Source organism: Bombina bombina, chromosome 7, assembly GCF_027579735.1.
Source record: "Bombina bombina isolate aBomBom1 chromosome 7, aBomBom1.pri, whole genome shotgun sequence".
Classification (NCBI taxonomy): Eukaryota; Metazoa; Chordata; class Amphibia; order Anura; family Bombinatoridae; genus Bombina; species Bombina bombina.
In genome coordinates, this window is record NC_069505.1 from 186706356 (window position 1) to 186729044 (window position 22689).

Below are 22689 nucleotides of genomic sequence, written 5' to 3' on the forward strand. Positions count from 1 at the left end.
CTAAGATCCACTGCTGTTCTCACATATTCTGAGGAGTGAGGTAACTTCAGAGGGGGAATGGCGTGCAGGTTATCCTGCAATAAGGTATGTGCAGTTAACATATTTCTAGGGATGGAATTTGCTAGAAAAATGCTGCTGATACCGGATTAATGTAAGTTAAGCCTAAATACAGTAATTTAATAGCGACTGGTATCAGGCTTATTACCAGAGATGCATACCCTTATAAAAGTGCAATATAAAACGTTTGCTGGCATGTTTAATCGTTTTTATATAAACTTGGTGATAAAACTTATTGGGCCCTAGTTTTTTTCCACATGGCTGGCTTGATTTTTGCCTAGAAACAGTTTCCTGAGGCTTTCCACTGTTGTAATATGAGTGGGAGGGGCCTATTTTAGCGCTTTTCTGCGCAGTTAAAATTACAGACAGACACATCCAGCTTCCCTCTGCATGATACAGGACATCTCTGAAGGGCTCAAAAGACTTCAAAAGTCGTGTTTGAGGAGGGTAACATCCACAGTAGATCTGTGGCAGTTGTGACTAGCTTTAAAAACGTTTTTTTCATTTATAATTCCGTTTTTTATATTAAGGGGTTAATAATCCATTTGCAAGTGGGTGCAATGCTCTGCTAACTTGTTACATACACTAAAAATTTCGTTAGTGTAACTGCATTTTTTCACTGTTATTTCAAATTTTGACAATTTGTTTTTCTTAAAGGCACAGTAACGTTTTTTTATATTGCTTGTTAACTTGTTTTAAAGTGTTTTCCAAGCTTGCTAGTCTCATTGCTAGTCTGTACAAACATGTCTGACACAGAGGAAACTACTTGTTCATTATGTTTAAAAGCCATGGTGGAGCCCCATAGGAGAATGTGTACTAAATGTATTGATTTCACCTTAAACAGTAAAGATCAGTCTTTATCTATGAAAGAGTTGTCACCAGAGGGTTCTGTCGAGGGGGAAGTTATGCCGACTAACTCTCCCCACGTGTCAGACCCTTTGCCTCCCGCTCAAGGGACGCACGCTAATATGGCGCCAAGTACATCAGGGACGCCCATAGTGATTACTTTGCAGGACATGGCTGCAATCATGGATAATACCCTGTCAGCGGTATTAGCCAGATTGCCTGAATTAAGAGGCAAGCGCGATAGCTCTGCGGTTAGACAAGATACAGAGTGCGTAGTTGCTGTAATGGCCGTGTCTGATACTGCGTCACAATATGCAGAACCTGAGGACGGAGAGCTTCAGTCTGTGGGTGACATCTCTGACTCGGGGAAACCTGATTCAGAGATTTTAAATTTAAGCTTGAGAACCTCCGTGTATTGCTTGGAGAGGTGTTAGCTGCTCTGAATGACTGTGACACAATTGCAGTGCCAGAGAAATTGTGTAGACTGGATAAATACTATGCAGTACCGGTGTGTACTGATGTTTTTCCAATATCTATAAAAGGTTTACAGAAATTATTAGTAAGGAGTGGGATAGACCCGGTGTGCCGTTTCCCCCCCTCCCTCCTATATTTAGAAAAATGTTTCCCATAGACGCCACTACACGGGACTTATGGCAGACGGTCCCTAAGGTGGAGGGAGCAGTTTCTACTTTAGCAAAGCGTACCACTATCCCGGTTGAGGACAGTTGTGCTTTTTCAGATCCAATAGATGAATAAACATTAAGGTAACCCTCTAATTTTTCAACAAGGTTTTATTTTACAGCCCCTTGCATGCATTGCGCCAGTCACTGCTGCGGCGGAATTCTGGTTTGAGGCCCTGGAAGAGGCCATCCATACAGCTCCATTGACTGAAATCATTGACAAGCTTAGAACACTTAAGCTAGCTAACTCATTTGTTTCTGATGCCATTGTTCATTTGACTAAACTAACGGCTAAGAATTCCGGATTCGCCATCCAGGCGCGTAGGGCGCTATGGCTTAAATCCTGGTCAGCTAACGTGACTTCAAAGTCTAAATTACTCAACATTCCTTTCAAGGGGCAGACCTTATCCGGGCCTGGTTTGAAAGAGATTATTGCTGACATTACTGGAGGTAAGGGTCATACCCTTCCTCAGGACAGGGCCAAATCAAGGGCCAAACAGTCTAATTTTCGTGCCTTTCGAAATTTCAAGGCAGGTGCAGCATCAACTTCCTCTGCTTCAAAACAAGAGGGAACTTTTGCTCAATCCAAGCAGGCCTGGAAATCTAACCAGTCCTGGAACAAGGGCAAGCAGGCTAGAAAGCCTGCTGCTGCCTCCAAGACAGCATGAAGGAACGGCCCCCTAACCGGCAACGGATCTAGTGGGGGGCAGACTTTCCCTCTTCGCCCAGGCGTGGGCAAGAGATGTTCAGGATCCCTGGGCGTCGGAGATCATATCTCAGGGATATCTTCTGGACTTCAAAGCTTCTCCACAAGGGAGATTTCACCTTTCAAGACTATCTGCAAACCAGATAAAGAAAGAGGCATTCCTACGCTGCGTGCAAGACCTCCTAGCAATGGGAGTGATCCATCCAGTTCCGCGGTCGGAACAAGGACAGGGGTTTTATTCAAATCTGTTTGTGGTTCCCAAAAAAGAGGGAACCTTCAGACCAATTTTGGATCTAAAGATCTTAAACAAATTCCTCAGAGTTCCATCATTCAAGATGGAAACTATTCGAACCATCTTACCCATGATCCAAGAGGGTCAGTACATGACCACAGTGGACTTAAAGGATGCCTACCTTCACATTCCGATTCACAAGAATCATCATCGGTTCCTGAGATTTGCCTTTCTAGACGGGCATTACCAATTTGTAGCTCTTCCCTTCGGGTTGGCTACAGCCCCAAGAATTTTCACAAAGGTTCTGGGCTCTCTTCTGGCGGTTCTAAGACCGCGAGGCATAGCGGTGGCTCCTTATCTAGACGACATCCTGATACAGGCGTCAAGCTTTCAAATTGCCAAGTCTCATACAGAGATAGTTCTGGCATTTCTGAGGTCGCATGGGTGGAAAGTGAACGAAGAAAAGAGTTCTATCTCCTCTCACAAGGGTTTCCTTCCTAGGGACTCTTATAGATTCTGTAGAAATGAAAATTTACCTGACGGAGTCCAGGTTATCAAAACTTCTAAATGCTTGCTGTGTTCTTCACTCCATTCCGCGCCCTACGGTGGCTCAGTGCATGGAGGTAATCGGCTTAATGGTAGCGGCAATGGACATAGTGCCATTTGCGCGCCTGCTTCTCAGACCGCTGCAATTATGCACGCTCAGTCAGTGGAATGGGGATTACACAGATTTGTCCCCTCTACTAAATCTGGATCAGGAAACCAGAGATTCTCTTCTCTAGTGGTTATCTCGGGTCCATCTGTCCAAGGGTATGACCTTTCGCAGACCAGATTGGACGATTGTAACAACAGATGCCAGCCTTCTAGGTTGGGGTGCAGTCTGGAACTCCCTGAAGGCTCAGGGATTGTGGACTCAGGAGGAAAAACTCCTCCCAATAAATATTCTGGAGTTAATAGTAATATTCAATGCTCTTCAAGCTTGGCCTCAGCAACCCTGGGGTTCATCAGATTTCAGTCGGACAATATCACGACTCTGGCTTACATCAACCATCAAGGGGGAACCAGGTGTTCCCTAGCGATGTTAGAAGTCTCCAAGATAATTCGCTGGGCAGAGTCTCACTCTTGCCACCTGTCAGCAATCCATATCCCAGGTGTAGAGAACTGGGAGGCGGATTTTCTAAGTCGTCAGACTTTTCATCCGGGGGAGTGGGAACTCCATCCGGAAGTGTTTGCTCAATTGGTTCATCGTTGGGGCAAACCAGAACTAGATCTTATGGCGTCTCGCCAGAACGCCAAGCTTCCTTGTTACGGGTCCAGGGACCCAGAAGCGACGCTGATAGATGCTCTAGCAGCTCCTTGGTTCTTCAACCTGGCTTATGTGTTTCCACCGTTTCCTCTGATCCCTCGTCTGATTGCCAAAATCAGACAGGAGAGGGCATCGGTGATTCTGATAGCGCCTGCGTGGCCACGCAGGACCTGGTATGCAGACCTAGTGGACATGTCATCCTTTCCACCATGGACTCTGCCTCTGAGACAAGACCTCATACAAGGTCCTTTCAATCATCCGAATCTATTTTCTCTGAGACTGACTGCATGGAGATTGAACGCTTGATCTTATCAAAGCGTGGCTTCTCCGAGTCAGTCATTAATACCTTAATACAGGCACGAAAGCCTGTCACCAGGAAAATCTACCACAAGATATGGCGTAAATATCTTCATTGGTGTGAATCCAAGAATTACTCATGGAGTAGGGTTAGGATTCCTAGGATATTGTCCTTCCTCCAAGAGGGTTTGGACAAAGGATTATCAGCTAGTTCTTTGAAAGGGCAGATTTCTGCTCTGTCTATTCTTTTACACAAGCGTCTGGCAGAAGTTCCAGACGTTCAGGCATTTTGTCAGGCTTTAGTTAGAATTAAGCCTGTGTTTAAGAACCAAGTTTAAGCTCCATGGAAGAGCAACAGGTTTAAAGTTCTTCAAGGGGTTCCGTTTGAACCCCTTCACTCTATTGATATCAAACTTCTATCATGGAAGGTTCTTTTTCTGATGGCTATTTCCTCGGCTCGAAGAGTCTCTGAGTTATCTGCCTTACATTGTGATTCTCCTTATCTGATCTTTCATTCAGATAAGGTAGTTCTACGTACAAAACCTGGGTTTTTACCCAAGGTGGTTTCTAACAAGAATATCAATCAAGAGATTGTTGTTCCATCATTATGTCCTAATCCTTCTTCAAAGAAGGAACGTCTTTTGCATAATATAGACGTAGTCCGTGCCTTGAAATTTTACTTACAAGCGACTAAAGATTTTCGTCAAACATCTAGCCTGTTTGTTGTTTATTCTGGACAGAGGAGAGGTCAAAAGGCCTCGGCAACCTCTCTTTCTTTTTGGCTTCGGAGTATAATCCGTTTAGCCTATGAGACTGCTGGACAGCAGCCCCCTGAAAGGATTACAGCTCATTCTACTAGAGCTGTGGCTTCCACCTGGGCCTTTAAAAATGAGGCTTCTGTTGAACAGATTTGCAAGGCTGCGACTTGGTCTTCACTTCATACTTTTTACAAATTTGACACTTTTGCTTCTTCGGAGGCTGTTTTTGGGAGAAAGGTTCTACAGGCAGTGGTTCCTGCCTTGTCCCTCCCATCATCCGTGTACTTTAGCTTTGGTATTGGTATCCCACAAGTAATGGATGATCCGTGGACTGGATACACTTAACAAGAGAAAACATAATTTATGCTTACCTGATAAATTTATTTCTCTTGTAGTGTATCCAGTCCACGGCCCGCCCTGTCCTTTTAAGGCAGGTCTAAATTTTAATTAAACTACAGTCACCACTGCACCCTATGGTTTCTCCTTTCTCGGCTTGTTTCGGTCGAATGACTGGATATGGCAGTGAGGGGAGGAGCAATATAGCAGCTCTGCTGTGGGTGATCCTCTTGCAACTTCCTGTTGGGAAGGAGAATATCCCACAAGTAATGGATGATCCGTGGACTGGATACACTACAAGTGAAATAAATTTATCAGGTAAGCATAAATTATGTTTTTTATTCATGATACATACTTTCTTATACAGTTCAATTTTCAAGTACTGAAATATGGATCATACTGCTATTTTAAATCATGTTTGGTGTGAGAGTTACTTTTTCTGTATGGATGATTTGTATAATTTTGAGAGCCTATGGATATAGAAATATAGTCAAATCTAAACATTTCTGTTTTAGGGTGCAGCATCACCTTCTATGTTTTTAAATAACAGAATGTTGATTGACTGACCAAGAGAAATCTTATGGCAAATGTAAGATTAAAGGCATTACTGGCCACAGCTTCAATCACTCTTATTTTGTGTTCTCTGCCTTTAGATAAATGCTAAAATCATGGTTCCTATAAGCCTCACCTGTTCCAATACAAATATTGATGACTTTACCTTTTGGTCTTATGCTGTTTGGACAGTGCCTATTTTTCTAATGATTTCAGTAGAAGATATACAAGAGTTCTACAGTGGTGTGCTAGTGTATAGGAGAAAGGATGGACAGTCCGGCAGCGCTCTCACGATGTTGAGGTTATGAGTTGATCCTGCCTCTCTAGGATCAACTCGTCACCTTTTTTTCTAAGCAGCTGTGAGTAAAAGTAGGATTCTTTATAAGACTTCTAAAAACAAATGTAAGGATGTAATCTTTTAGCACTATTCATACTTTACCCACGTTTGTAGATCTTAAATGTGAGAGACCACAGCAAAAGTAAATCTTCAGGGTTCCCACTACTTGTTTGTCATCATTTGTAAAACTTAGGGTAGTATCAATGTCAGATGTAAAAGGGATACCGTACAATTGGTTTTTCTGTGCAGAAATGTTTTGCAGATGATACATTTTGTATAGCCCATCTGGGAGTGTTTTTGTAACCATATATATTTTTGCTTATTTTTTAATAACATTGTGCTGATTTTCAGACTCCTAACCAAGCCCCAATATATCAGATGTAGACTGAAGTTTACAGACTCCTGCTTGCTCCTGTTTGTGTAATCTGTCTCTTCATATGCAGGGGGGGGGGGGTCTGCTCTTCCTGCTTTCCCAGTCCCTTTCACTGGGTGTCCCACCCTAACCTTATCAACAGAGCTAAACTGGGAGCTTCCAAGTACGCTTTTAAAATGGTTTATATTGGATTTTCATATCTGTGCATATTCTTCTTTATAGTGGTGTCTATTACATGCAGTTATATGAAAATTGGTGTATACTGTCCCTTTAAATAGATAGCATAGCGTATGCAATTTTAAACCACTTTACAATTACGTTCTCAATTTTGCTTAGTTCTCTTGGTATCCTATGTTAAAGAGAAATGTTTGCTAAATGGTTTGTCAATGTTATACATAGTTGCAGACACAATTGTCATAGATGGCTGAAGACACGCACACTCCTTAGTCTCTATCAGCATATCTACGTTTACACTTCAACAAAGGGTACAAAGCAATTTTGAGCTTAAAAGTAAATTGGAAAGTTGTTTAAAATGACATGTTCTGTCTGAATCATGATTGTTTGTTTAATTCTGAAAATCGATGACTTCACAAGCCTAACCCTGCTACATACGTCCGTAATTGTCCTCAGAATAGGTTTAAAAAATACTGCAAAACAATGCAATATCTCCTAACAAAATGACTGTGGCTATCTGTGTGTACTTCAGTAACAAGTCCTGATTGTCTGCTAAGTGATGGGGAGTTTGACAATTGAAACACAATTGTAAAACACAAGGTGTTAATTTGAGATTTTCACAGGGGAAATTTTTTTTCTCTGAAAGATAAGTTTTAGATTTTTGGTAGTTTCGTTCATGTTGGCATTTGTTTTGGCCAAATATTGGATTTAAATTTGTTACTGTTATTTCCAATGGGAACAGCAACTATCTACAACTAATTTTAACAAAAATATTACATTATAGAATTCAAACAATTAAAAGAACCCATCTTTCAATAATGCTAACAGAACATACAACTCATTGATTGAATTTCAGACAATTCACAGAGGCACAAGTCGTACAACTACATGTTCCAATAGTTCTAGTCAAAGTTGTTGTCTGAGATTCCCCTAGTTTCCAACCTCCCTCTGCTAGGTTGAGGCTTGATTGGACAAGCCTGTATGACTAAAATCATTTAGTGCCTGACTGGCTGTCCCTGTCATCAATCATTAGTTAATACTATGGCAGGATTGGACAGTGGATGATGAATACATCATTACAAACTAAAGAGCTGTTTAGCCAAACAATATAGCCCCGTCCCCTACTTCCTGCACCTTTTTTGGCGCCATACAACACCAATTAATGTGCTCATTGATTTAGTCAAACAAATGTGTGTCTATCGACTGACCCCGCAGAATTGACATGAATTTGGACTAATTTGTATTCTTCTGAAGTCGGTGTTAATGTATTCAAACCCTTTGTCATACCTATCTTGCATGTTTGTTTATTGGAAAACTACAAAAAAGGTAATTAAACCTGCGTTAAAGTCCCTTTTGAGAACATCAAATGTTTCTTACCGCTGTTTTTAGCTTACCTAGCGACTCATACAGAGGCTTTGCAGAAGATAAACTGATCTGTCCTGACTTTGGTAACCATTGTGCCAGCGTTTATAGCTTTACAGCTCTGCGTGTTTTACACCACGCTTCTCTGCAAACTTTGCTATTCCTCTGTGTTGTGTACAGAAATGTTAGCTCATGTTTCTCTGCTGGGTATGTGCGCATCTGCTCTGATCGCACACTGAACTCATTTGCAAAACATGACTAATACTTTATTACTGTCAAGGACTTTTTTATATGTATTTATTTTTTTCAACAAACACTTGTGGTACCAACTGGAAAAAACTAATTGTATTAGTAGAGGCAGGGGAGAGTTTTTAGTTCCTGTAGTTTGGTAAATACGTTGCAACTGCTTTTATTTAATGGTGACCGCAGCTGTAAGGTTTGTTTGTTTGTTATCTTGTTCATGCGCCAGCTGTGCTGAAAACAAGATAGTCTCAGTTTAGGGATAATTATTTTGAAAAAAAGTGAAGTACAATTTGTTTGCAAACAGATTGAAACTGATACAGCAAATGTGAAGTTCCTGTTAAATGGGCATGAAACCCCCTTGTTTTTCTTTCATGATTCAGAGAGAGCATGCATTTTTTTTTTTTTATATATAAACAACTTCCTAATTTTACTTCTATTAATTTTTATTCAATCTCTTGGTATCTTTTGTTGAAAAGCAAGGACATATCCTAGGGAGCTGATCCATTTCTGGAGCACTATATGGCAGCAGTTTTGCATGAATGTTATCCATTTAAAAGAGCACTATATGGCAGCAGTTTTGCATGAATGTTATCCATTTAAAAGAGCACTAAATGGCAGCGCTATTTCCTGTTATGTAGTGCTACAGATGCCTACCTAGGTATCAACACAGAATATCATGTGAACAAAGCAAATTTGATAATAGAAGTAATTTGGAAACTTTTTAAAAATGGTCTGCTCTGTCTGACTCACTAAAGGGCATTTTTGGGATTCATATCCCTTTAAGGCACATTGGCTAATAGTTATGTGTCATTGTTTGGGAGATACAATGATCATTTCTACCCATATAACAAAATATACCCGTATAACAAAAAAACATTCTGCACAAAGTATTAAACCCCTAAACCGCCAACTCCCACATTGCAAAATAATAAAGTAATTAACCCCTAATCCGCAAATTGAACACAAATAGCATAATTAAAATATTAACCCCTAAACTGCCAACCCCCCACATCGCAATAAACCTAATTAACCTATTGACCCCTATACCGCCAACATCATAATAAACCCCTAAATCGCCAACCCCCCACAACGCAAATAACTAATTTAATTACTTGGCCCGCTAACCTAACACCCCCAAAATTAACCCCAATTACATAAACTAAGTTACAATTAAAATAAAACCTAACATTAAATTATAAAAAAGAAAGTCCAAAATTACAGAAATAAACAATTATCAAAAATAAAAATCATTAAACCTAATCCCTATGAAAATAAAAAAGCCCCCCCAAAATAAACGCCCCCTAATCTAAACTACCAAAAAAGTTAAACAGCTCTGTTACATTAAATAAACACTAAGTCCCCTCCTAACAGTAAAACCCCCCAAAATAAAAAACACCAAAAAAAACCAAAGCTACCCATTGCCCATAAAGGGGCATTTGTATGGGCATTGCCCTTAAAAGGGCATTCAGCTCTTTTACAAGCCAATTAAATCCCTAATCTTAAAAATTAAAACAGCCGAAGACTAACACCCAAATAGGTACTCACCGTTCCTGAAGTCATGCAAAGAAGCTCTTCAGGCAACTCCATCATCTTCTGTCTTCAGAGTGAAGGCGGCGCAGAGGTACAGAGCAGGCTTACCCGATGCATGAATCCTCATCGGCGGCAGTCCAAAGCGGTGTGGAGACTCCTCTTTATGCGATCGTCCGTCACACACTGATGACTAATGCAATGTACCCCATATTTATTGGGGTACCTTGCATTCCTATTGGCTGGAATTTTGAAATCAGCCAATAGGATGAGAGATGCTGCAATCTTATTGGCTGATTTGAACAGCCAATAGGTTTTCAGTAGCTCTAATCCTTTTGGCTGATTTCAAAATTTCAGCCAATAGGAATGCAAGGTACCCCAAACTGAATGCGGTACCTTGCATTCAATTTTCAGTGTACGACCGAGATCGGATAAAGAGGAGCCTCCACACCGCTTTGGACCGCCGCCAATGAGGACCACCGCTCCAAATCCGCGAATCAGGGAAGCCAGCTCTGCGCCGCCTTTGCTCCAGATGAAGATAGAAGATGATGGAGGTCTGGAAAAAGATCTCCGCCGGAGTTCAGGAACGGTGAGTACCTATTTGGGTTTTAGTCTTAGGCTTTTTTTATTTTTAGGAATTGCTTTTTTTTTTAGATTTTTTTGGGCTGTAAAAGAGCTAATTGCCCTTTTAAGGGCATTGCCCATGCAAATGCCCTTTTAGGGTCAATGGGTAGCTTAGGTTTCTTTAGACTTATTTTTTTTTATTTTGGGGGGTTGGTTGGTTGGGGGGTTTTACTGTTAGGGGGTAATTTGTATTATTTTTTTTTTATTATTAGTTTTAGGAAAAAGAGCTGTTTAACATAAAGCAATGCCCTTTTAAGGGCTATTGGTAGTTTAGTATTAGATTAAGGAGTGTTTTTCTTATTATTATTTTGGGGGGGAATTTTTTATTTTTTTAGGGGGTATTTTAGTTGAGGTTTAAATTTTTTATTTTGGATAGCTTTGTTTAATTTTTTTTTCTGTAATTGTAATTTTTTTTATTTTTTGTAATATCACCTTTTGAGGTTTGTAATTTTTTTAAACAGACTTCCCTCTGGGCAGGCTTATCGCCTAGTTTCCTATAAAGTGTAAATTTAACAAGTTTGTTGGATAGCCTTATGTTTATCCAATGCATTGTAGGATAGCCTTATGTTTGTGCAATGCATTGTAGGATAGCCTTATGTTTATCCCAGGCATTAATTAGTACACATGATAGCCTTATGCTTATCCCAGGCATTAGTACGCAGGATAGCCTTATGCTTATCCCAGGCATTAGTACGCAGGATAGCCTTATGCTTATCCCAGGCATTAGTACGCAGGATAGCCTTATGCTTATCCCAGGCATTAGTACGCAGGATAGCCTTATGCTTATCCCAGGCATTAGTACGCAGGATAGCCTTATGCTTATCCCAGGCATTAGTACGCAGGATAGCCTTATGCTTATCCCAGGCATTAGTACGCAGGATAGCCTTATGCTTATCCCAGGCATTAGTACGCAGGATAGCCTTATGCTTATCCCAGGCATTAGTACGCAGGATAGCCTTATGCCTATCCCAGGCATTAGTACGCAGGATAGCCTTATGCCTATCCCAGGCATTAGTACGCAGGATAGCCTTATGCCTATCCCAGGCATTAGTACGCAGGATAGCCTTATGCCTATCCCAGGCATTAGTACGCAGGATAGCCTTATGCCTATCCCAGGCATTAGTACGCAGGATAGCCTTATGCCTATCCCAGGCATTAGTACGCAGGATAGCCTTATGCCTATCCCAGGCATTAGTACGCAGGATAGCCTTATGCTTATCCCAGGCATTAGCACGTAGGATAGCCTTTAGCTTATCCCAGGCATTAGTACGTAGGATAGCCTTTATGCTTATCCCAGGCATTAATTAGTATGTAGGATAGCCTTATGCTTATCCCAGGCATTAATTAGTATGTAGGATAGCCTTAAGCTATGAATATCTGAAGCGAACGAGTGTCTGCTTGCTTCCACATTTATATAAATAAATTAAAACATGGAAATGGACCACACTCTCAAAGCCCACAGCCCTAGGTGCTCACCAGCAAGCTGCACAGCTTTCAGGCTGGGTGCAAGTCCCATAGGAAAAATTACAAAACAAAATTATTAAACGCAACACATAGTCTTGCACTCTCATGCAAGCACACAGCTAGATTAACTAGTGAGATATTCACTCCTGGCCAGCAGGAGGAGGCAAAGAGCACCCCAGCAGAGCTGTTAAAGTGAAGGTAAAGTTTTAGTTATTAAACTTCTTTCCCTGTAAATAGTATCCAAATAAATGTGAGTTTAATTCATCAAAATTTTCGTTTCGCTATATTAATGTATTTATTACCTCTTCTTTATCCGATTCATTAGACTGTTTAAACAGCCCGTTTTTTTGTTTTTTTTTCCTTATCCTGGTCACGTTTTTTTCTAAGCCAATAGAGACACTGGCCGTTAGGCGGCCGTCAAATTACGTCACCGCAAAACTCTAACTAATGCGCATGCGTTGTATTTACTTCCTATGTGTTAGGCTCAACGCGCGTTCTAGTTTTGCGCATGCGCTTTCCTCGATTCCTCCGGCTATGTCTTGTATTTTGTCAAAATAGGTCACGCAGGCGCAAATACAAATTACGGCGAGTGGTGCGCATGCGCAATTGCTCATGAAAACGTGAACGAGCTTTTGAATGACGTACAGAGCGGGTGGGACTGCTCTGTACATAATGTAATGAATAATCCGGAAATCAATGGAGGGAGGAGCAACAAACGGCCGGGAGAGTAAATATAACATGTTTATAACACTATAATCTATATACTTATATTTAAAAAAAAAATAGCGATCATGTTATTTAGGACTTATATAATATATTACAGGCGATGAAACCACTAAACTTAACCTTCACTTTAAGTATTGCTTCCCTTACCCATAACCCCCAGTCCTTCTCTTTGCCTTGATCACGGGAGGATGGCGAAGATGGTGTCTGAAAATTTTAATCCTTTTAATGGGTACTTTTCCCTGCAAGCAATGCTGTGTCCATGTCAATCTCTTAAGTAAGAGTAATGGTGGCTATTAGCAGTTAGAAGACGGCGAGGTGGTCTTTGCTTAAACTTAACATTATTGCTACCCCTATTATAGAAAGCCAGAGTTGGTTACTCAGTTCTTTCTTTTTCTATAGGTCCCTGGTAGATATGGTGAAGCTGCCATATCTCAGAAAACAGCTCCTGCCTGACAGAGCAGGATCCACAGGTAAGTGCTTTCCCTTCCAGGTTTATCAGGGTTAAATCCTTGTGGAAAGTATTTGAATCTGTTTTAGGGGCACTGCTTTTATGTTGAGACATCATTTTTATTGGGGGTTCAGAGATGGGAGAGTGTTTGACAGGTGTTTGTTTTACTTCTTGTTGCAATCCCTTTTTTTAGCTCAGCTTATTGGCCCAATCACTTTTGCTGTGCTGCTGTTGGTTTTCACACCGTGTTTGTTTGGCGCAATTAAAAACAAACACGTTTTTTATTGCGGTCATGTGACCGCTCCACGGCACTTCCGCTTTTCGGCTTCTCTGTTCAGATCGGAGTTTGTAACGGCGAGTGTGGAGGCTGCAGTTTCCTCTATCTACAGTGGCAAGTGTATTTGGGCTGTTCCAGTAACAAGGAGGTGTTTTTTGCTACCGGGTGTGTCTGGTTTTCTGTGCTAGTGGGATAGCAACTTCTGGAGGAGTAAGACCTCAGCAGAGCTTGAGGGTTTTAGGTGCTTATTTATGTTTTATTGCTTCATATAAATAAACTTAATTTGGCATTTTACATTTTTTTGTTAATTGTTAGGAACTGATACCCAATTATGGACACTAATACTGAAGTTGATTCATTTGAAAAATGCTTATTGTGTTTGGAGGCTAAGATAATTCCTCCTGTACAGTTTTGCTCTTCATGTTTAAATACAACTTTAAAGTTGAAAGATAAGATGTCTCTCAGGATAGTGTTATCTTAGCTACGCCTCAGCTTTTTCCTAAAGCTTCACATGCAGTGCCCTGTGGTTCCTCTCAACCTCCTGGGGATTTTGCTGTGCATATTACTTCTGCTGTTTCTGCAGCTTTATCAGCTTTTCCAAAGGTTTCTGGTATGCATAAGAGGAAATCTGCGCTAGTCAGTTTGTCTCAATTATCTGATGAGGATGATTCTTCAGTGGTTTCTGAGGGAGAATGGTCAGATTCTGATACTGTAGTGACACAATTTGCAGATTCAGAGGAGATTAAATTCAGATTTAAGTAAGAACACCTTTTGAAGGCGGTTCTTGCTACTTTGGAAGAATCAGACGAATCTGTTGCGGAGAATCCAAAGAGATCTAGTAAGCTTATTTCCGGTTCCAGACTGTATGGCAGATATTATAACTCAGGAATGGGATAAACCAGGGATTCCTTTTCCCCGTCCCCTATTTTTAAAAGAGATGTTTCCTGTTGCTGATATTCGTGACTCATGGCACATGGTGCCCAAGGTAGAGGGAGCTATCTCTACTAGAGAGAACTACTATTCCTATTGAAGATAGTTGTTCTTTCAAGGATCCCATGGATAAGAAGCTTGAGGCTTTTTTGAATAAAATGTACATACATCAGGGATTACAGTGGCAACCTGTTGCTAGTATTGCTACAGTTGCAAGGGCAGCATCTTATTGGTGTGATGATTTATCTAATCTTATCCTAGAAGAGACTACTATAGAGTAGATCCAAGACAGGATCAAGCTAGCCAATACCTTTTTATTTTTGATGCAAACATGCAAGTTCTTAGGTTGGGTGCTAAGATTTCTGGTTTTACTGTTTTAGCTCGCATAGCTCTCTGGTTAAAATCTTGGTCTGCAGATGTTACATCCAAGTCCAAGCTTTTATCTCTGCCTTATAAGTGTTGTTTGGACCAGGTCTGGCAGAAATTATTTCTGACATTACAGGTGAGAAGGGTTTTTTCCTGTCTCAGGATAAAAAGAATAGACCTAAGGGTCGCCAGAATTCTAATTTTCATATTTTTCGTAACTTTAAGGGACAGAAATCTTCCTTTTCCAAGTCGGATCAATCCAAGTCTTTTTGGCAGTCCAGTCACCCTTTTAAATAGGGGGAAGCAAGCTAAGAAGCCTTCCGTTGATTCTAAATCAACATGAAGGGGCCGCCCCCGATCCTGTAGTGGATCAAATGGGGGGGGAGGCTTTCTTTTTTTCAGCAGGCTTGGATACGTGATGTTCCAGATCCCTGGGCCATAGATACAGTATCCCATGGTTACAGAATAGTATTCAAATCTTGTCCTCCCAGGGACTGGTTCCACTTTTCAAGGTTATCTGCGAACCAGATAAAGAGAGAGGCCTTCTTAAACTGTGTAAAGGACCCATCATCCCTGGGAGTGATTATCCCAGTTCCTCTAGAGGATTCTATGGAGGGTCTAAGATTCTATTCAAATCTATCTGCAGTTCCCAAGAAGGGCACTTTTCATCCCATTTTGGACCTAAAGTGTCTCAATCAATTCCTCAGGGTTCCGTCCTTCAAGATGGAGACCATCCATTCTATTCTTCCTTTGGTCCAAAAGGGTCAGTTCATGACGACCATAGATCTGAAGGATGCATATCTTTGTGTTCCTATTCACAGGGATCATTACCAGTATCAAAGTTTTGCCTTCCAGGACAAACATTTCCAGTTTGTTGCCCTTTTTTTTGGCCTTGGTACAGCTCCCAGAATTTTTACAAAGGTTCTGGGGGCTCTTCTGTCAGTGGTGAGGTTCCAGGGTATTGCTGTGGCACCTTATCTAGACGACATTCTAGTTCAAGCGCCATCTTTTCATCTAGCAAGATTTCATACAGTGATAAGTGAATCTGCGAAAGTTCCCTTGTTCCAGATACAAGGGTTTGTTTCTTGGGAAAAATCATAGATTCCCTGTCCATGAAGATTTTTGACGAAGGTCAGAAAATCCAAGCTTCATGTTTCTTGCCTGTCTCTCGAGTTTGCTATTCGTCCATCTATGGCTCAATGAATGGAGGTGATTGGACTGAAGGTTGCCTCCATGGACATCATTCCTTTTGCTTGGTTCCATCTGAGACCTCTGCAACTATGCATGCTCAGTCAATGGAACGGGGACCACTCAAATCTCTCGCAGAAGATCAATTTGGATTCCCCAACAAGAGTCTCATGGTGGGTTTCACAGGACCATCTTTCTCGGGGCACATGCTTTGAGGCCTTCCTGGGTGATTGTGACTACGAACGCCAGCCTGTTAGGCTGGGGAGCAGTTTCAGGTTTCTTAAAGGGACATAATACTCATATGCTAAATCACTTGAAACTGATGCAGTATAACTGTAAAAATCTGACTGGAAAATATCACCTGAGCATCTCTATGTAAAAAAGGAAGATATTTTACCTCACAATTTCCTCAGCTCAGCAGAGTAAAAAGCTATACTCGGATGCTGCCCAGCTGCAGGTAAAAAAAAATTAAGAAATGAACAGCAGCCAATCGGCATCAGCAGTGCTGAGTTCATGAACTCTTTTACTGTGATCTCATGAGATTTCATTGTAAACATCCTTACACTGAATAGGGAAATAACATGAGTGCACAAGGCTCATCCCTTCGGCTGTCCCAGGACAGACATACTGATTTTCTGCTTAGAAATCCTTTACAATGGGATGTGGCTACTGAGGAACTTTTGAGGTAAAATATATATTTCTTTTTTACATAGAGATGTTCAGGTGATATTTTTTAGTCAGCTTTTTATAGCTATACTGCATCACTTTCAAGTGTTTAAACATTTGGGTATTATGGCCCTTTTAAAGACACAGGGTCTGTGGACTGCAGAGTCGTCGTCTCTTCAAATAAACATTTTGGAGTTGAGAGCAATTTTTTGTATGCTTTTTAATAGCTTGGCCTCAACTAGCTTTGGTCGATTTTATCAGGTTTTAGTCGGACAACATCACCTCGGTGGCTTACATCAATAACCAGGGAGGAACTCGTAGTTCCTTGGAAATGAAGGAGGTATCTCGCATTCTCCACTGGGTGGAGGCTCACGATTGCCATCTCTCTGCCATCCACATACCAGGGGTGGACAACTGGGAGGCGGATTTTCTAAGCAGGCAGACTTTTCATCCTGGAGACTGGGCTCTCTGCCCAGAGGTTTTCACAATGATAACTCTTAGGTGGGGTTTTTCGGAGTTGGATCTGATGGCGTCTCGTCAAAATGCCAAGCTTCCAAAGTATGGTTCAAGGTCGAGATCCTCAAGCCGTTCTGGTAGATGCTCTAGTGGTTCCTTCTAGAACAAAAAAGAAAAGGGCGCCTCCTAGTGCACTAGGAGGTTCCCTTTTCTGTTTTGTTCTAGATCATCACATTCCTGTTTGGTTATTGAAAGGAGCAGCTGGGACACTGATTTCTCAGCTTGTTTTCCTAGGCATATCTTTGCCTTTGGGATATGTGAGTATCCTTGATCTATATTTTTAGAGCTAAATTACCGGTGATTGGCTACACTAGGGGGCGCCATTCTTGTCTCTTGTTTCTAGCGGTTCCTTGGAGCTTCAATCTAGCATACCTGTTTCCTCCATTTGCGTTGCTTCCATGAGTAATTGCTTGCATCAAACAGTAGAGAGCTTCTTTGATTCTAATAGCTCCTGCATGGTCTCGTAGGATCTAGTTAGTGGATCTGGTGACTGTCATCTCTTCCGCTGTGGAGGTTACCTTTCAGGAAGGACCTTCTACTTAAGGGTACCTTTCTTCATCCAAATCATCTGGTTTCTCTGAAACTGTCTGCTTGGAGATTGAACGTCTAAGTTCGGATAGACATGGCTTCTCTGAGAAAGTAAGAGATACTATGCTTCAGGCTCGTAAACCGGTTACTTGCAAAATTTACCATAGGGTATGGTGTAATTACCTTCATTGGTGTGATTCAAAAGGTTTTTCTGGAAACAAAGTAAGGGTTCCATGAATTTTGGCTTTTCTTCAGGAGGGCCTGGAGATGGATTTGTCAGTCAGTACTTTGAAAGGTCAGATTTCTGCTCTGTCTATTCTTCTGCATAAACGTCTGGTAGTTCTGCTAGGTTTTCAGTCTTTTGTTCAGGCCTTGGTCAGAATCAGGTCTGTGTTTAAATCTGTTTCTCCTCCTTGGAGTCTTAAACTTGTTCTTAGAGTTTTGCAGCAGGCTTAGTTTGAGCCGATGTATTCTGTTAGCATTAAAATACTATCTTTGGAATGTTTTGTTTCTTCTTGCTATTTCTTCTGCTTGTATAGTTTCCGAACTTTCAGCCCTTCAGTGTGATTCCCCTTACCTTTATTTGTCATGCTGATAAGGTGGTCCTCTGTACTAAGCTGTGGTTTCTCCCTAAGGTTGTGTTGGATCGCAATATTAATCAGGAAATTGTTGTTCCTTCTTTTTGTCCTAACCCTTCTTCCCTGAAGTTACGCCTTTTGCATAACTTGGATGTTTTGCGTGCTCTTATAGGGACAGTCTAGGCCAAAATAAACTTTCATGATTCAGATAGAGCATGTAATTTTAAACACTTTTCCAATTTACTTTTATCACCAATTTTGCTTTGTTCTCTTGGTATTCTTAGTTGAAAGCTTAACCTAGGAGGTTCATATGCTAATTTCTTAGACCTTGAAGCCCACCTCTTTCAGATTGCATTTTAACAGTTTTTCATCACTAGAGGGTGTTAGTTCACATATTTCATATAGATAACACTGTGCTTGTGCACGTGAAGTAATCTGGGAGCAGGCACTGATTGGCTAGACTGCAAGTCTGTCAAAAGAACTGAAAAACGGGGCAGTTTGCAGAGGCTTAGATACAAGATAATCACAGAGGTTAAAAGTATATAATTATAACTGTGTTGGTTAAGCAAAACTGGGATATGGGTAATAAAGGGACTATCTTTTAAAACAATAAAAATTCTGGTGTAGACTGTCCCATTAAATTTTACCTTCAAGCAACTAAAGATTTTCGGCAGACTTCTGCCTTATTTGTTTTCTCTGGTAAGCGTAGGGGTCAGAAGGCCACTTCTACCACTCTTTCTCTCTGATTGAGAAGTGTTATCCGTTTAGCTTATGAGACAGTTGGACAGCAGCCTACTGAGAGAATTACAGCTCATTCCACTAGAGCTCTTTCATCTTCATGGGCTTTTAAAAATGAAGCTTCTGTGGAGCAAATCTGTAAGGCGGCCACTTGGTCCTCTATTCATACTTTTTCCAAATTCTAAGAATTTGATACTTTTGCCTCAGCTAAGGCTTCTTTTGGGAGAAAGGTTCTTTAAGCGGTGGTGCCTTCAGTTTAGGCCGGCCTGTCTTGTTCTCCCTCCCTATTCATTCTTTGTCCTCTAGCTTGGGTATTAGTTCCCACTAATAATTAGAATGTTTTGTGGACTCTCCATGCCATAGGAAAGAAAACAAAATTTATGCTTGCCTGATAAATGTATTTATTTCCCTTATTCAAATTAACACAGTAGTTTTTTTGTCTAGTCCTCAGACACCTCTATACCCTTGTGTTATCTTCATTTTCCGTTTCCCTTCGGCCAAATGACTAGGGGTTATGGGTAAGGGAAGTGATACTTAACAGCTCTGCTGGGGTGCTATTTGCCGCCAGGAGTGAATATCCCACTAGTAATTAGAATTTTTACTTGGACTCTCTATGCCCGGAAAGAAAAATTTATCAGGTAAGCATAAATTTAGTTTTTTTTAATATGTAATAAGTGTAAAGCTTTAGAATAAGTTATTACTGGTTTTCAGTGGCCTACACACATAAGCTTTGAGGGTCGGTACACCACACCTCAGAGAGTCAGCATGGCTTCCATGACATAAATTACATCTTCAGAGAATTAATGCGCATGACTGCCAGTTCTCTGAGGTGGGGTGTGTGTTTGAATACTTGTGAACCGGCACTCAAAGCATATGTGCATATGCCACTGAAAACAGTAATTAGTTTTAGTGGATGCGTTTTTGCTAATGGAAGTATATTGCAAACATGCTTCTATGTCAAATTGAATTGGTCCCATGCATATTTCATTTTTTTTACTTTCTATTCTTTTTTGATTAAACATGGTACAGCCCATTACTTTATAGAAAACACAGTAGAATTTAGAAAACCAACAATTTTAAGATTTTAAAGTAAAAAGGACAAATAACTAATGTATATCGCAAAGTTTTTGAATTGCACATAATTAAATATTATACCATTTTTATTATCCCTTTCATTTTTACATTTTAGTCCCTTTCTATTAATGTGTTCAATCCCCATAAAAGGGTTAAACTCAAAGTCCCACTATAACAAATTGTTACACACAGCCAGTGATAGGTTGCTAGATGCGTATGATGCTCCTGATTGGCTTAGTAGCCAGAAACTGCAATACTCCGTCATATATTGTTTTAGAGCTTTTTCATCTGTTCTCTCCTAGTGTTGTTTTCTCATCTCTCCCGTCTCATTCTCATGACATCCTGTTTATATAAAACATGATTAATTCCCCAGCAGTATTACATGCAGTCTTTGCACGACAAGGTCTGTGTCCTGTGCACGCCTCTCAGCTGGGGACACATGTGACAGGTCTGTGAGTGTATATGCTGAACAAGATGTGCATGATTAGGTATGGTGCATATATAGTGCATTTAAAAGTGCATACATCATGTGACAAGGTTGTGAGTGTATATGCTGAACAAGATGTGCATGATTAGGTATGGTGCATATATAGTGCATATATAAGTGTAGACATCATGTGACAGATCTGAGTGTATATGCTGAACAACATGTGCATGATTAGGTACGGTGCATTTATAAGTAACACATCATGTGACAGGGCTGTGAGTGTATATGCTGAACAAGATGTGCATGATTAGGTACGGTGCATATATAGTGCATTTATAAGTGCATACATCATGTGACAGGGCTGTGAGTGTATATGCTGAACACGATGTGCATGATTAGGTATGGTGCATATATAGTGTATGTATAAGTGTATACATCATGTGACAGGGCTGTGAGTGTATATGCTGAACAAGATGTGCATGATTAGGTACGGTGCATATATAGTGCATTTATAAGTGCATACATCATGTGACAGGGGTGTGAGTGTATATGCTGAACAAGATGTGCATGATTAGGTACGGTGCATATATAGTGCATTTATAAGTGCATACATCATGTGACAGGGCTGTGAGTGTATATGCTGAACACGATGTGCATGATTAGGTATGGTGCATATATAGTGTATGTATAAGTGTATACATCATGTGACAGGGCTGTGAGTGTATATGCTGAACAAGATGTGCATGATTAGGTACGGTGCATATATAGTGCATTTATAAGTGCATACATCATGTGACAGGGGTGTGAGTGTATATGCTGAACAAGATGTGCATGATTAGGTACGGTGCATATATAGTGCATTTATAAGTGCATACATCATGTGACAGGGGTGTGAGTGTATATGCTGAACACGATGTGCATGATTAGGTATGGTGCATATATAGTGTATGTATAAGTGTATACATCATGTGACAAGGATGTGATTGTATATGCTGAACAAGATGTGCATGATTAGGCACGGTGCATATATAGTGCATATATAAGTGTAGACATCATGTGACAGATCTGAGTGTATATGCTGAACAACATGTGCATGATTAGGTACGGTGCATTTATAAGTAACACATCATGTGACAGGGCTGTGAGTGTATATGCTGAACAAGATGTGCATGATTAGGTACGGTGCATATATAGTGCATTTATAAGTGCATACATCATGTGACAGGGCTGTGAGTGTATATGCTGAACACGATGTGCATGATTAGGTATGGTGCATATATAGTGTATGTATAAGTGTATACATCATGTGACAGGGCTGTGAGTGTATATGCTGAACAAGATGTGCATGATTAGGTACGGTGCATATATAGTGCATTTATAAGTGCATACATCATGTGACAGGGGTGTGAGTGTATATGCTGAACAAGATGTGCATGATTAGGTACGGTGCATATATAGTGCATTTATAAGTGCATACATCATGTGACAGGGGTGTGAGTGTATATGCTGAACACGATGTGCATGATTAGGTATGGTGCATATATAGTGTATGTATAAGTGTATACATCATGTGACAAGGATGTGAGTGTATATGCTGAACAAGATGTGCATGATTAGGCACGGTGCATATATAGTGCATATATAAGTGTAGACATCATGTGACAGATCTGAGTGTATATGCTGAACAACATGTGCATGATTAGGTACGGTGCATTTATAAGTAACACATCATGTGACAGGGCTGTGAGTGTATATGCTGAACAAGATGTGCATGATTAGGTACGGTGCATATATAGTGTATGCATAAGTGTATACATCATGTGACAGGGCTGTGAGTGTATATGCTGAACAAGATGTGCATGAACAAGATGTGCACGATTAGGTACGGTGCATATATAGTGCATTTATAAGTAACACATCATGTGACAGGGCTGTGACGAATATATGCTGAACAACGTGCATGATTAGGTACGGTGCATTTATAATATACATCATGTGACAGATCTGAGTGTATATGCTGAACAACATGTGCATGATTAGGTACGGTGCATATATAGTGCATGATTAGGTACGGTGCATATATAGTGCATTTATAAGTAACACATGTGACGGGGCTGTGAGTGTATATGCTGAACAACATGTGCATGATTAGGCACGGTGCATATATAGTGCATTTATAAGTAACACATCATGTGACAGGGCTGTGAGTGTATATGCTGAACACAATGTGCATGATTAGGTATGGTGCATATATAGTGTATGTATAAGTGTATACATCATGTGACAGGGCTGTGAGTGTATATGCTGAACAAGATGTGCATGATTAGGTACGGTGCATATATAGTGCATTTAT